Consider the following 16,418-nt stretch of genomic DNA (forward strand, 5'->3'; position numbering starts at 1 on the left):
TTCCTGCTTTGAAACGTCGGCCAAAATCCGTTGAGCTGGCGCAGCGATGTGCCGTGCTCGGCAAGCAAACCTAATGCTCATGTTTATAGCTGCGTGGCGTTAGTGCTGCGTGCCGCCGCCGCACACTAACACTTTGCACATTCGGATATTAAAAATAGCGCATCGTGAGTGTTAAACCTTCAAGAGATGGAAAACGTGTGTGCTCTATGACTAATACATTTCTTTTTTTCACGATTCACCCCACGGCAATGATATGAATTCAGTTGTAGTTGAGAGTAATGGGATCGATTCGTGAATGCATTATTTTTTGTTTCACACTTGCGGGATCACGTTGAACCTATACTGGTATGATCCTATAGAATATATTTTTGCAGAAAAACTATAAATATATCGAAAATTTGAATTCTGCTCTGTATCCCTACATATGAATACAAATGTGTTTTGTCTATCGGCCTATTGACTCTCCACATCAATGTTGTGCAGCAGTCTTTGTTGAAGAAAGCAAATCCTAGACCAGTTTTAACCTTTTGGGTCTTGTCAGTAGTCGGGTTTATTTCGGAAAAAAAAACATTTTCACGCGAACTCCGGTCATCCTCGCGGTGGCTTTTGGCAGCAATGAAACAAAGACAGTCACCGCATCGCGCACCTTCAGATGCACTTCTACGGCCGTCTGGAAAGCTCTTCCTTCTGATGTTGGGAAGCTACTGGAGCTGTGCACTTTTAAATAATCGAGATTGAAAACTCATTTCTTTCTCACCGCACCTCCGATGAGCATGGTTGGCTCCTGTACTTTGCGAAAGAAGTTCGAAATACATACATACTTACATGCAAGCAAAATGCTACTGGATAACCACATTTTTCTGACAAGAGCAATCTATTTAAGTTATCTAACCTGGTTAACACGTGTAGCAATATTATATACAAGCTCTTTATGCGAGATGAGTTTTTTTTATGTGCATCCATACATGGAACTGCAAGTCTCACTGCCATGGTAACGGATAGGGGGAGTTTAAACTCAGTTGTTTCTTGCACAGGTGAGTCAATGATTGTACGGCGAGTACAGTTATTCATTTTAATCAATTAATTCTACTCTCGCATCTAACCGGTGATGTCGCGCAGCGGTAGAGCAATGTGCTAGCAATCAGAACGTTGTGAGTTCAAATCCTGGCCGGGGGTTCACTTAGCCCATCATCGTTCAGGGGTCGACAGAATGATGACCATACTAATAGGGTTTTTCCCCTTTTTCTGGCAACAAAACTGATACCTTTTGCAAGGAATCATGCTTACATTAACCACAATACTTGCAGTCAAATGCGCCTTTTGGCGTCATCTGGTCGAACACCATATGAGACGAGGCTCAAAAGAAAGCTGTCTCTGGTGTGGACCAATCAGTTTCAAAGACAATGCATAAATTATCAGAGTATTTTTTTTTTCATTTGACTGCAAGTATTGTCATTAATGTAAGCATGATTCCTTGCAAAAGGTATCAGTTTTGTTGCCAGAAAAAAGGGGAAAACCCCTATTAGTATATTTTGGTACTGGCAAAGGAGGTCCCATGATGAAGAATGATGACCACTTGGTGAGGAAGTCAACAGTGGCTGTCCTATGGAAAGACTCGTCCCTGCCGTAGGATTGTGGATTTTCCTTGCCTGCCTCAGGGCTGTAAACAGCGGACGAGCCCTGCCTCGTTGTTCATTGACCGATATCTTCTCTTCCACGATGAGCGATGGTACGATGAGTGGTTGACGCTCAAACGTCGCCCAACTCGTCCCGTTGTTTGTGAGCCTGGCCCTGGAATTCCTCGCGTTTCTCAGCGACCGCGTAAAAGTCAAGAGCGCCAGGGCAAACACGGGCCGTCTGAAGAAAAAAAACCACAACAACGAGAGCCCGGAAGAGGACAGGAATATTATGGTAACCGATTAGACGTAATTGCGTCGGCGGCTGGCCTAATTAATTCCCCCGCGCTCATTTAGGTAATTTAATGTGCGCATTTAATATGATTCATTGAAGGGTAATTCTGGGAATTATCCCCCCCCCCCCAAAAAAAAAACTGTTTCTGGATGTCTAATAATTAAGCATCATTATTGTTTTTTAAGCTAAAACGTCTCCTGAAAACGGTTTTAAAGAAAACCGTAAACATTTTCAAAGAGAGCTCTCATTCACTACCGTTGCATAGAAACAACCAAGGCAGCAGTGGCACCAGCACGAAGTTGCAGGGCTGCACCTTTACCTTTGTTGATACACAATATGTAAAATTGTAGACCGATTGTTTGTGTGTATACTTAACGATATGTTCAATGAAATCGCGATGTATCACGTTGACGTATTTTCCACAAATAAATATTTGCGGAGTTCCCATAACGACTGGCAGCAAAAGTGGCCAGGAAATAGCAGCAGAGTAATTGTATTGCATTAATCAGTATGGATTCTCGAGTGTAATCCCCTTTCTATGCGCCTGGTTTTCTTGTCACATGGGCCAAACGCTCATGAATGGAATTGGCCACACATCCCAATGCAGGACCCTCCTGAAAGAAATGGGCTTGGTGACTCTGCAGCTTTTCTGGGTAAGCAATTAACGTTATTATGATGATAGTTATTATTAGGAGCTGTTTGGAATTTGTAAACTGCAACATTGGTGTGTTTAGTACATTTTTATTGTGAGCTGTTCATGGTCAAGAGCCTAATAATAGCATAGATATTAGGCAACTTGAATCGCTGTGTGTTTTGGCTTAAATATTTGTGAACCATGCCAGTTTAAGAACCCTTCAGCTGAATGCCAAAACGAGGCTCTAAAACCAAACACATGTCATACGCAATCCATTTCAAACGTGTTCCACATCAAATATCGGCAGGTATTCGCGTGGGTTAGTTCTCCAGCAAAATCTCGCAAGATGAATAGACAAAAAAGATGAAAATAGTTTGTTATGGCTGGTAGAGTGCGTTCATGCAAAGCACATTTACAGTACTGTGAACATATCAGAATTGTTCACCGGGCTGTGAAGTGGCCAGAAGATGGAAGTCAATCAGTGGATTGTTGGATCCATCCGTGTAGCGCTGTTGAATGTTGCTCCCTCGTAGGCGTGGGTTTTCTTTGCGTACTCCCAATTCCCGCTCACATGTAGCAAACTGCTCATTGCCAATCATCAAGATGCAATACCCTCCAGAAGAGGAGTCTTGAGACTGAGTAAGGTTTTCCCAGGTAATTAAATGGCGCCATTGTGAGTATTGCTTTGACTGCAGAGCAGCCATTATTTAATCCAAGAAAATAATTGACAAGAAGGGAAATCTTCTGATGCGTCGAAATATTTCTGTCCTCTTGTTTTCTCAAACTGCCTATTTCTCTCTCTAAAATTTACCAGGCTCTCATAGGTCCATTGGCTCTTTCTCTCCCTCGGTCGCTTACCAGTCTTGTTGGGTCTTTCATTGACATGCTAATTTCTCTGCTCCAGCAGACTCAACTTTCTCGGTGCCCCCCCCCCCCTCTTTCTCTATTTAAGGCCTCGACACAGAGGCATTGGGTGTCTGTGTGTCTATGTTGTGCGTCTCTCTCTGTGAGTCTCTGTGTTGTCTCTCTCTCTGCTTGTGTGTCTGTCTGTGTGTCTCCGTGTCTGTGTTTTGTCTCTCTCTCAAATTGAGTTCTACCTGATGACGGTTGCTTGTGTTGCAGTCGAAACGTCATACTCTATTATTTAATTTATTTTCTTTCTACGTGACTTCACCGAAAGAGCCAAAGAGTAAAAACATGTTTTTTTTATGAACTGGCCCTTCATTGCATCAGTTCACTGCCTCATCCACCAATCCTCCAGAGAGGTTATCCAATGGCTTAATAACCCTGACGTACACATATAATGTTCCTAATTTCACCTTGCCAGACACAAGAACAAGACTGACGGTAGCAGCTGTAACTTTCTGACCAGCCAATTACTGGACATCTGTGAAAAAGAGCTTCATAGCGTATCGGATTCCTCCAGTATAAATTAAGATTTCTGATTGTGTAGAATATAGGTGGACAGCCTACTTGCTGTACTGCTACCGCTATCCCGTAGCCCTTGAGTCGCCTCTACCCTGCACGAATCCACCCTTGCAGAGCTGCCACCTGCGAGGCGCTGGAACTTGCGGGCCACGCAATCGCCGCTTGCACCCAGGGCCCTCCCCATGCCCAACGCCGCATGGTTCCGTGTGCCAATTCTGTGTTCTCACGGCAGAAATTCATGGCAGAAATTCACACCACAAATCTGCAAACTCCACCTGCCACAGGATATTGGAGCCAGCTTCAGTTTCCCCTCTTTGTGTGCGACGGCCGAAGGCCCTTCTGCACTTGGCCCAGACTCACACCGCTGCTTGGCCTGCCCAGGCTGTGCGCTGCAGCGGAATAAATATTCAACACGTTCATCAATAACGCTGCCCCATAGAGAGGAATATATATCTACAATAGGCGACACTTCAGGCAATGACTCTTCTTCACAACAGAGAGATCTATCTGAATAAGCAGAAATAGCTCAACTCAAGTCAATAAAATATTTTTGGTTAATACGCATTACCTCTCCGGAACAAATCTGCCACCGAAAAAGCCATCACATCATTGTACGTAAAATTTTCAATTTTTTTACGGTAAAAATAATAATTTAAAGCTAAGTTAGAGAGAGATCTATCTGCGATAAAGAACGTCCATTGCTTAAAATGTTGCCCAATATTTTTATTCATAATAAAGTTTTTTTTTTTGGGTTATATCGCGTTAATTATAAATGTGTCACAACCCTCCACCACCCGAAACGGTCAATCCGTAAAAAAAGTGTCACGCTGACAAAAGACAAATAGTTCACTACTTTAGCCCACCGTTGTGTTGAAGAGTGAATCGACAACATTTACAATTTTTGAGCATGACGCTTCGTGGAGGGTTGCGACACATTTATAAATGACGCAATCTAATCCCAAAAAAAACTTTATTATGAATAATATTGGTCGCGAAAGCCTACGTGTTAAACTAATATTTTTACGTTTACTCGCACCTCCGATTTTGCACAGTTGGCTATGTATGGTGTGAAAGATGTTCAACATACGTACATACATAGCGATCACCTATAAAGGCCAGCAAGGAACACGAGCGGTGGGTGACACGGCTTTGTCTCCCAGTGCTGATGTTTACACACCGCACCAGGTACTCATTTGAGCAGGAATCGAACTCGGGTGACTTGATGCGGAGCCCCATACCGCTAACCCCTGCACTCCCGCTCCCCTGGTCACACACAGTGACACGCTGGACCGCTGCCGATGCCGTGTCTCAGTTGTGCTGTGATCCGCCAGCAGAGACCATGCGGCTTCACGTGCACGAGGTCGACCGTCATCTTCTTTTTGCGTACGCTGCTGATGGTAGACGCAGAGCATTGGCTACAATTTCACATTGAGGTGGTCAAGCCAGACGGCCGCGTCAGGAGCCGGGGAGCAGTGTATGATCGCCGTGATGTCTCCGGCGTGTTTGTGTCGTTATATCCGTTGCCCGGTCTGTTCTGGATGACCACGGTTGCACACTGGATAGATTGTAATTTTCGACTTGTGCATCAGGTATCCGCATCTGTCACGGTGTGTGTGCGCATGCGATTTAGGGTGCACCATGAGCTTCGTGGCAAGCGTGTGACTTCCCTGAGGCTGCCGTATTGATCGTGAGGTTGCTGGCAATGCGGTCACACCTCTAGAATTTCATTTCATGTGCGGTAGGAAAATTACTTTGGGAAAAGTCGAATTAAGTTAACCAAGTAATATGATATTCTGACACCGAGGTTGAGGGGAAGTCAAGAGCGCGGCTGTTGCTGGGTGACTCGCGTGAATCACGTCGCTGTTTTGTTCAGTTCTCATACAAGAGATGAGTGTTTGTGCCAGCATTGGACATTCAGTGCACGTTCATTTAGCAAGGTTTCAGATAACCGCTCATCAGTGGCAGTCCGCAGGGCCGTCAATGCAACTACTGCCTTCGTTGTTTGTTGTAGTAACAAGCTCACGTCTTGTCTTTCCCGCCTCTCACGCGCAGTACTGTTTCAACTTGTGCGCGCGCGTTCGAACGTGCGTCATTCTTTAGCAGCTCAAAACTGTGTTTGATACATACGTGGGGTTGCGGGGTGGCACGGTGGCAACACTTGCGCCTCACAGCCAGAATGGCCCTGGGTTCGATTTCCAACAATGTGGAGTTTGTATTTTCTCTGCCTGCTCTGCTTGGGTTTCCTCCTGGGCTCTCAAGTTTCCTCCCATAGCAAAATAAAAAAAACCCTACACAATGTAACTGGTATTGGCCGATCATCCCAATGCTGAAATATACAAAAAATAGCAATATTGTCTCCTACTGCGAACAGAATTGAGACTCAGTGTGAGAATGTCCAGGATAAACACGCGTGATAATAGTTGATAAACAGAGATGTTACACATTCACTTGACACGTAACTTTACAGCTTTGATTATGAAGTTTATTTTATTTTGGAGATATCTCTGCTTTGCGTTGTGATGCAAGGGTCCCGTACAGTATATGCAAGTAAGTGGCCTTGCTGGCTCATTGGGGGCCGTAAACAGAAACGTATTTCCCTGTTAAAATCATATTAAGGTAACAGAAGATATAAATATATTATTTTAGAACTTAATAGATGCAAACAAGATAGACATAATAGACAATTTGATTCTTGTATTGATTAGCTCACTACATTTATTACCATTTTAATTGGGGCTGATATGTGATGCAAACCAGACTTTTTGTTCTTAGAATAGGGTTTTTCCCCTTTTTCTGGCAACAAAACTGAAACCTTTTTACAAGGAATCATGTCTGCATTAACCACAATACTTGTGGTCCGAATGCAAAAAAAAACACACTGATAAACCATACATTGTCTTTGAAACTGATGAGTCCACACCAGAAACAGCTTTCTTTTGAGCCTCGTCTCAAACGGTGCTAGACCAGAGGACGCCAAAAGGCGTACAGCTCAAAGACAATGAATCCTTGAGCTGGCTGTTGGGGGCCCTCTGCGCATTGTCTTGGTTCGCTTTGGGTCCAGTGCCGCCACTGATGCAAAGGCCCTGCCGTCTGACACCCGACGAACACGCCCGCGCAGATGCGACGAATTCGTTTTGGAATTTGGAAGCGGGCGCTGTAAATGTGCATTCCTTCAATGCGAGCACTCTCTTCCATCCCCCGTAGCTGGGGGGCCTGCACAGGTGAAGTGCGTTAATGCATTATGAAAAGTGTCCCTCGCGTGTCTGATGTTGGCTTTTATTTATATTCTTATTTTTTATACATATATTCTTTTCAAAGAAACTTGACGTACAGCTAGGAGACGGTGAAAAAAATGTGCAGAAATTGTTTGCAGCTGTTTTGAAACTCTCTCGTCGAAAGTTTAAAGAGGAAGACCGTCTGCAGGACAAAACGATCGCAGCTGGAGGAGGCGGCCGAGTTGTCAGTGCTCTACCCGCGCGCAGCTCACGGTTTGATCCCTCCAGTCTCCCCCGCGTATTACAGCTAGGAAATTAGCGAAGCACTAATGTTGTTGTACAAGTCTACGCTGTAGGTATGTAGGCTGCCCCGACGGCATCATCGAAAACGAATCTACCATGTGCAATCATAACGAAGGTTTTATTTATTTCGTTTGGGTTGGATCGCGTAAGTGTCAATGTGTCGTTGAACCCGCCACCACCCGTCACGGCCAATTAGTAAGGTTTGTCACGTGAAACAAAAGGTATCAATTGGTTACTACTTCAGTACACCGGTGTGTTGGAGAGAAAACCCACAACATTTACACCTCTAACCCAAAACAATAAAATGTGTAACCCCCGATCAAACCCCAAAAAATATTTATTGTGAATAATATTGGTCGCCAAAGCCTACGTGTTGAACTGCAGTATCCAGCAGTTGTAGCACAAATCTTGAAAAAAAAAATACTTGTCGGTTTACACCACAATGCCACTTAGATCACAGCCTCTCCAGTTTAAGGTATTAATGTTGACTTATAAAAATCCTAAAAGTGCCTTTGTTTTGGCTCTATAAGCCGCACTCAATATCATTGATTCATAATGAGCCTAACAGTACCTTAGTCTGGCTCTCCGCGTGTTATTTCATCAATTGGTGTGCGTGTATGTATGCACATATGGTGACGTAGTTGTTAGCACGTTCTGTTAAGTTCCAACTACCCGAGTTCGATTCCCCGCTCACAACCACCAACAGTGACGATTATCTGAACCGATCCTGGGCCTCCACGAGTTTACCTCAGCCTCACATAAGTACCTGGTGTGATATGTAAACATCGACACTAGGGAGACAAAGGTGGTCGGGCATGGTGTTGACCACACACCCCCTCGTGTGCCGTGCCGGCCTTCATAGGCGCTCGCTAACAGCACTTGTCCCAAAAGTATGTTAAGGCTATTTGGGGGCTCTTTGACCTTGTTTGTAATAGTGTATCCTTGTTCACGTAAGGCATATGAATGAAGGCCAATATTATCTCCTGAACTCTGTCACGTCGAGTCCGCTGTGATGTCACAACACCCGACTTGCCCTTAACTTTCTGGTGACAGGTGCCACTTTTTCATAGAGAGATGTTCACACAGTTATTGAGGTGTAAACAAGAGCTCACATTTTTTTGGACACATCAACTGGTTGCCCTGGAAATATATTTTTGATAATTATTGTGCTTTAGTTTTTAATTGGAGAAAATAACGTACACCTACACTCCAAAGCATACTCAACTGATTTTTGTGTGTTTAGTTTGTTGTCCTTCCCCCGCACCTCTGATTAGCACGGTTGGCTACGTACGGTGTTAAAGAAGTTCATACATACAATAACATACACACTCGGTTAATCACTGAAGCATTATCATCAGCCAGTTTCAATCCACTGCTAGATGAAGGCCTTGCCAAGCGGACACCCCACCTCTCGCCGCCTCGTAATGTAATAATCCGCCAAGCACCTGAATCCGAGTTGTGTTAACCGCTCTATCTCCGCGGCGGCCGTATGATCAGGCGTGTTCGCTGCGTTTCAGAATCAGAATCTTTATTTAGACTGGAGGAATTCGATGAGCTTCTAGAGCTCTTCTTTCACAGATGTCAAGTAGGGGCGGGTGTCAGAAAGGTAATCGTGGCCACGGGCCGTCTCTGACAACGGTGGTTAAAATATATAAATATATGTTTAAAAAAATATTCTGACAGAATTTTCAGATGCTCAAAACACTTGCCTGGCATTGGGGAGCTGTCCATTTTCACGTGTCGGCTTTGTTATCATCGTTAAAGTTGTCCATTATGCCCCCCCCAATCCACTCCCTTCCTGCCATCACAAATGTAAATCATTGCGTTGCTGATGCCACGGTCAGCGCAATTCATTTTGTCGAAAATCACCGACAAGTGACGCCGGTTATTGAAACAGAATCTGAAACAACGTGCGCCAGTGTTATTTATCACAACAGGTAGGGGGGGGGGGTGAACTAAAACGCAGTTGTTTCATTGCCTCGCGCGGTTGTCGCAGTGGTTAAACGTGAATTATGAAGCCGAAGAAATGGGGAGCCGTGTTTTGCGTGTCCCAAGGGCAGGGAGTTTCGGTAGCTTGTAGAGTTTAATTAGGGGCTATATTTTGTCGGTTACCTGTGGCATTGGCTTCAAGCGCCATATGGCCTGGGGTGTGTGGAGTAAATTGAACTCAACACGTGAGGGCAAAGAACATTGGGTTATTGTGCCCTCACACAAAGTGTTCACCAAATGACTTCCCCTTACCGTTGATGGGCTTGCAAGCTTGGCATTTCTACTCCGTCTCGGCCCATCTCGTTCATACCGTACGTGGAATATTCGTGTCGCGTTTTTCTAGAATGATGAGCATTCATGTTTCCTGCTGAATAAGCCTCATCAAACGAATGCAATGACATCGTGGATACATTTATATATATAATCACATTTACAGAAGAGCCTTGAATTTAATTAAATTCGCCAAGGGAGTGAAACGTGTACAAAACAACTGCTGCAGAGGAGATTATTATTATTATTATTTCATCACAGGTTCTTGAGAGATGATGATAGTAGCATGGATAGGCCTTAATCCAGCAGTGGATTGATCATGGCTAATGTTGATTGAATAAACAAAACATCAACACCAACCATGTATATTTATATTTTTAAACACGCTCTTGCAAGCACGGTTCTACGTGAAAAAAAAAAAACATTTCTCAAGGAAAAAAATACGACGAACAAATATTACACTGCATAACCGCAGCGTCGTTAACTTTCACGAGCATCAGAGGGGCATAAAGTCATCAGCTGACATTTATATATACAAGTGTGTAATTGTATGCATATACATACAAATACACACCATTGTTGTCACCGAACATTGTTGGCAGAATACTCGGAAATGAGTACGACATAGGCAACAACATACATATACACAGCAGCTCGACACAGAGACGCTCTGTTGCTGAACCAATTATTCCGCATCGGGAATGCAGAGCAGCGTAATTAATGAATGCGAGCAACGACACCTGTCGACGGCTGCTCTAAAAACACCAAACGGTCCGCTCACTTAAACACCTTTGGCAGTCGGCGCAAAATTGGCGCGTCGGTTACTTCCTCGGCGCGACGCATTGACAATCGTAGTAATAGGTTTTTACCCTTTCAACTGGTACATAAACTGACACCTTTATACAAGGCATCATGTTTGCAATAACCACAACACAAGCAGTCAAAATGCAAACAAAAAGAAACAACTCTGATGAAACAACTCTGATGATGATAATTATATGCACTACTTGTGTTGTGGTTATTGCAAACATGATGCCTTGTATAAAGGTGTCAGTTTTTGTACCAGTTGAAAGGGTAAAAACCTATTACTATATTTTGCCACTGGTAAAGGAGATGTCTCATAGCATTGACAATCATCGTGTTTGGTGTCGACTAAGCGAATAGCGGTCAATCACCGGGGCATTCCGCTTGCACACCGAATTGTGTGTGTGTGTCTCAGAAACAAAACAGAGGATACAACAACTCCGATGTGCCTTCTCTGGCGAGAGGTGGGTGGAGGGTTCAGGGAGAGGGGGGGGTGGAGGCTGCCTTCTCGGTGTAAAAACTGTTGTGATAGCTGCTTCCGCGAAATCAATTACGTTGGCTCTTCTCTCTCCTGTCGCGTGTGGCGAGAGAGGCCAACCTGCGAGCGCTGCTCGTCGCTCGACGTCGGCCGTGACGGTGTTAATTAAAGCGACGGCTGAAATAATACGAGCAGTGCCGATGGCGGGGGAAGGGGGAGGCGGTGGTGGTGGTCCTGTCGCGGTTCAGTCAGGAAGCTGGTGGGAGGTGGAGATGTCTGCCGCAAGGAGAGGCGTGGGGTCGCGCCGCACGGTTTCGATGAAGGTGGGCGGCGTCCGTCTGTCGGACGAGATGCTCGCGCAAGCCCTTCCAGGTGTCTTGCGTCCAGCGAGCGTCGCAGAAATGCATTGGGGTCATCGATGCGCGCATGCACGCACACACGCGTGGTAGGTATGGACACCCTGCGAGCTTTGTCGGACGGACTCGGTCCTTCGGCAAGCCGTCTCGGTCGTTCTCTTAAAACTGGCCTGCCGCACATCTGCTGATCCGTCGTACCTGTGACAAACTTAACCAGTCTGGATCTGGACCACAAAGGCCACCGCTCCTTGTGCTTGGCGCTGTTCAGCATCCGTTAATGGCAAATATGCACAACACAGTCGTGTGCAGTATGAAATATTTCAGAGTTCTGCATCCTTCTCAATTCCCAGGAAATAAAAGAAGCCATTACTGTCTTGTTGTTTTCCATTGCTCAGATCGATGCTTGAGCATTGCATAATGCAACACGTGACGAATGTTCATGACTTTGAATGTTAATGACGGCGACTGCCGATTCGCTCGCACATTCCTGCCGCCGGTTGAATTTGGAGCGGGAAGAATAAAGCAACTGGACGGACGATCGAAAGTCAAATATTTGCGGTGCCTCGACTCCTGCCGCGCGAAACGTTCCTCGCTACGCGTAACGTTTCTCTCCCTGTTGTTCTAAGCAGCACCGCTTTTTTTCGCCACATTTATTCCCCCTCCCACCTGTCCTCATAGCCCCCGCGTGCACAAGCGCTCGCCGTTGTCATTTGCCAGATACCCGCTCGGAATCTGAGCGCATAACTCCTCCACCCAGACCGCAGGGGCACGCGATGCCAACGCTCCTCGCGAGACACCTGCGGAGGCAAGCGAAGTGGCCCAACAAACACACTCCCCTGGCAGGAACTCGCTCAGACATTCCACCGCTGAGCAATAATATCTGAAAGGGCAAGCAGGTGAAATAATTTCTGCGTGTATAATTTTTTTTTCTGGTTTAAATCCGTGGCCGTGGAGGTGGCGAGAGAGGTGCGACGTTCTCCGTCCTGGATTTAATTCCCGACTTTGCTTGTATTGTGCGGGCTTTGTGCCTGCGCCGTGGTGAAATAAACCCAAGTATTGTCCAGCTTTTACGAGATGACCGCTGTGATAGAGCTGAAGAGGCTTGCAACGTTGATGATAACCGTATGTGTGATAATGATAATCTTGAATGTGGCAGCTCCATCGTGAGAATAAACACGAGAACAAGGTTGGTGGTGATAACTATGCTGCTGCTCTTGCTGTAGATGATGAATATGACAGTGGTGGTGGTAATACTGGTCCGAACAAATCAGTGTTTAACTGCTGAAAACATGAGGCAATGGGTTGACGCTCCCTCCATTTTGTTGATATGAGCCAAATGGTGATAATTCCACATGCTCATGGCAAGGGCTTGCTCATCCATAAAACAACCACGGTTTACGATGCTGGTGGTGGGGGAATTTTACTTCAACGTCTTGTTCACAAAACCTTAATCTTCCCGCTGCTGCTGCTGCCTCTGCTGCTGCTTCTGTGTGCGGTGGCGATGGTCCCTGCTTGTTATCTGCCGCTGTGCGTCTGGCGTTCGTCAGACACTGCGCCTTACCGTGAACTGGCCCATTCTTCGTGGACCCTTCACGTGGCTCTCGATATTCGCAGACGCTCGAGGCAGGACCTGTATTTCACGATTCTTTATTTCCACGGCGGCGCTGGCAGGGCACGTTTATTTACTAGTAAGACGGTATTTCCGCCCCGTTGAGCTTTGGCGTAAGCTCAGCAGGGCAGGTGCACATTGAGAAAACGCCGCAGAGATTGTTTAGAGGGGCAGTGGATTTGGGGGGCTTTACGTGACATTAGCAATAATGTTTAAGGTCCAACGTTTGATATTTGCTTTCTTTGTACTTCAGAAAAAAAAATGTTTAACCTTGTTTGACCTAAATAATGCAATCTAAGGCAACTTAAGGATTTTTTTTTTAATATATAAAACACAATGTCTGTGCCCAAGCAGACTATGGGACTATTGTCGTGTGACGCACGTGCAAAGCATTTCGAGGTTAGATCCGATGGTTTCTAATGGCCCTGGTCTCATGCAGTACCGTCGGCGATTGTTTACAAGAGACACATCTGTGTGTTGGATTGGCCGAGCGCGGGAACAATCGTGCTGCGGCCTCCAGGTTTTGCCAGGACGTAACCCCGCTGTGTTTGTATGTTCAACTTTTTTCGCACCTTTACGTAGCCAACCGCCGCCGTATGTGCGCGTGCCACAACCGTGGGGCTGTCGGTGGCGTCCTCAGCTTAATGCTGCATTTGGTTTCAGTAGGCAAATCACACCGGCCTCCGTTGGACAAAGTGAACCCGGAGGACGTGAGAAGATTTAGCAAGTGAATTAGGATTGAAATGCAATGGGTTTTTTTTTGCCATAGTTTCCACATATTCATTTAGTTTGGTATCTATCAACGGATTTCCCTGCAAAAGTAAGCAAAACAGCAATAAACTCACCGTGGTTTAATAGTCTATATGAAAACCAGTATTGTAATATATATATAATGCTGAATGGGACAATGAAATGGATTAGCTTCCGACAGTGACTAACCATGGAACGGGGTTGATATTGCAGCAATGATACAGCAACACGTGTGCAGTATTTGGAATTAATTTGCATACATATTTAGCAAAAGCAATCGGAATGAGATGTTTTGAGAACACATAGGGTCCGTATAATTCCAGCAATGTTTTTTCGTGTCAATATCATCCCAATTATTCATTCGGATCGACTGAATGTGGCATTCATGAGTGATGGCGTTCAATTTACATGGGCACACTTGTGCAAAAACAACAACTCATTTTTGGATTTATAAATGTTGCTTTAAAGAGCAGTGGTATTTCAAAATACAAACCTCAGGGAGGAAATGTCGATGGTTGCCAGACTGTGGTGACTTGACAGTTTCTGCTCTTCCCCCGTGACCTTTGCAACCGCAAAGGGCACTTTAGTAAATCAGTGGCGTGTATATTAAACCACAACTTCCCTCCGTTTTTTTACGTTGGTATTTTCCCCCCGCTTCCCTTTTGACAATAGTGCCCATGATTTGCGTCTTTATTTTATATATTCCTGTTTTTTATATATTCCAAGCTGGACACGTACGTAGGCGTATAATCATCAGGTTCTTGCTTTACTGTTTCATACCAGCAACTCACTTGAGGGTATAACATGCATTAATTTCGGCACAATCCACTAACCCAGGGGTCGGCAACCTACGGCTCCAGAGCCGCATGCGGCTCTTTACGGGCTGCTTCTTGACGATATGTACGTATGTACAGTATGTACTCAGATGCATTGCGGCTCTTGAAATACTGAATTTTGTACCGAATTGGAAAGAAATGGCTCTTCTTGTTATTTTGGTTGCCGACCCCTGCACTAACCCCTCCTCAAAAGCTTTGTATTACAATTGTGTACCACCCCACGTGGACTCTGTCATGTTGGTTGAAGAGCAGGAACTATCAGAATCGTAATCAACTTTCATCAGGAATGGGTGAGACTTTGGTTCCCTTTCTCGATTTGTTCTCAATGTAATCTTTCTTCCTATTACATGAATTATACTGGACACCCTCTCTTCAATTTTTTTCTCCTCCTATCATCTATTTTCTTTTTCCCTATGCCCCCTTAAACTACTTTAGCCTTCCTTCTATTTCCCTAGCTCACTGCTGGGGAAAACGGTGGACTTAGTCTGCGCGTTAGCTGTACTGTCGTTAAAAATCACGAAAAAAAAGTTATACACGGACGAGGTTTGTGACATTCCAGCAAGGTGACCCTGTGTGGAATGTGTGCTTCGCGTTTGGAGGTTTATGGCACTGCTATAAATGCATGGCCCTGCCCGATGGGATTCTGCCCCATTGACGTGAAGCCGTGCTGCGTGGAGAGGGGCGTTGGGACACGTGAGCCGATATGTGATTGCCCAGCGATCCAGCCGGTTAGGCCGCAATCCTGCACTGAGTGCCTCACATTTTAGGGCCATTTGCCAGTGACCCTACACTTGCTTCTTCCCACGTAGCTGTTTGCAGTGAGGGCTTCCTGACGTGTGCAATGCCCCTAGTAATCAGGACTAATGGGGCCCTTTATCTTATTTTATTTAGCGTTTGCTCCCACTGGCTTAAAACTGCCGGTGAGTGCAGCTGGGAATTAACTCCAATTTGCTCATTTGAGAAGAGGCATTTTAGTTTTGACTTTTTGAGGATTTTTTTTTAGTTGTTGGGATTCGTCCAATGGCTCCATGGGATTGGATGAAGCTCTTGAATTGAGATTAATGGGAATGATATTCCACTTTTTGAGAAAAAAAGACAGCAATAGTTTCTTGAATCTATTTGTGTGGATTTTTTACGGTTATCCTCTCTCGTGTATGCCTTCTCTGATTGCTTCGATTTCCTGCTACCCATCAAATGCTCAGCAAGGGAATTGGCCAAACATCCCAATGCAGGGCCCTCCTGAATAAGAGACTTCAGGTTCGGTGAGGCTTTCCTGGGTATAGGCCTTCACTATTATTATTATTTATGAGAAACGAGCAACCATGCCACTTGTTGTAAAAACAAAATCTCGAGGTTATTACGCGGCGTTAATTCTTGCAGCTGTCTACACATGCAAAAACATGCATACACACATGCCGAAATACGGTCACTCGTCCACACACAGATGCACATCCACACATACATATATATCCAAACACATATATTCATGCATACAATACATAGATACAGACCTAGAAATCTGCTAGAACATTTATTATTGCACACACATACACACACACATATATTCACCTAAAGACATACAGACGTAAATACCCACACAGACAAAGATCTCTGTATAGCCTTAACAGATTTTTGGGGCAAGCGCTGTTAGCGGGCATCTATGAGGGCGGCACTGCACACGAGGAGGTGGGTGGCCAGCGTCACGCCCAGCCACCTTTGTCTCCCTATCGGCGATGTTTATACACTGCACCAGGTACTCATTTGAGGCTGAGTCGACCTAGGAGAGGCCCAGGACCGGTTCAAATAATCGTCACTGATGTTGACCATGAGCTGGA

At 45.2% G+C, this 16,418-nt stretch overlaps 1 protein-coding gene across 7 annotated transcripts in view; it reads left to right on the forward strand.

Moving 5' to 3' along the window:
* The window catches only part of LOC144717847 (extracellular sulfatase Sulf-1-like), a 176,768-nt gene that overhangs the window by 87,113 nt on the left and 73,237 nt on the right, over window positions 1–16,418 (forward strand). The window contains exons 1-2 of one of the 7 annotated variants that reach the window (XM_078593557.1): window positions 1,495–1,911; window positions 2,519–2,564. The exons of 5 other annotated variants lie outside the window; for them this stretch is intronic. The gene's annotated coding sequence lies outside the window, so the exon portion shown is untranslated. Of the gene's footprint in view, window positions 1–1,494; window positions 1,912–2,518; window positions 2,565–16,418 lie in introns of those variants that run through there. One more of the 7 variants, XM_078593553.1, reaches the window with a different exon arrangement.

This window comes from Lampetra planeri, chromosome 4 (assembly GCF_965212315.1).
Source record: "Lampetra planeri chromosome 4, kcLamPlan1.2.h2, whole genome shotgun sequence".
Lineage (NCBI taxonomy): Eukaryota > Metazoa > Chordata > Hyperoartia > Petromyzontiformes > Petromyzontidae > Lampetra > Lampetra planeri.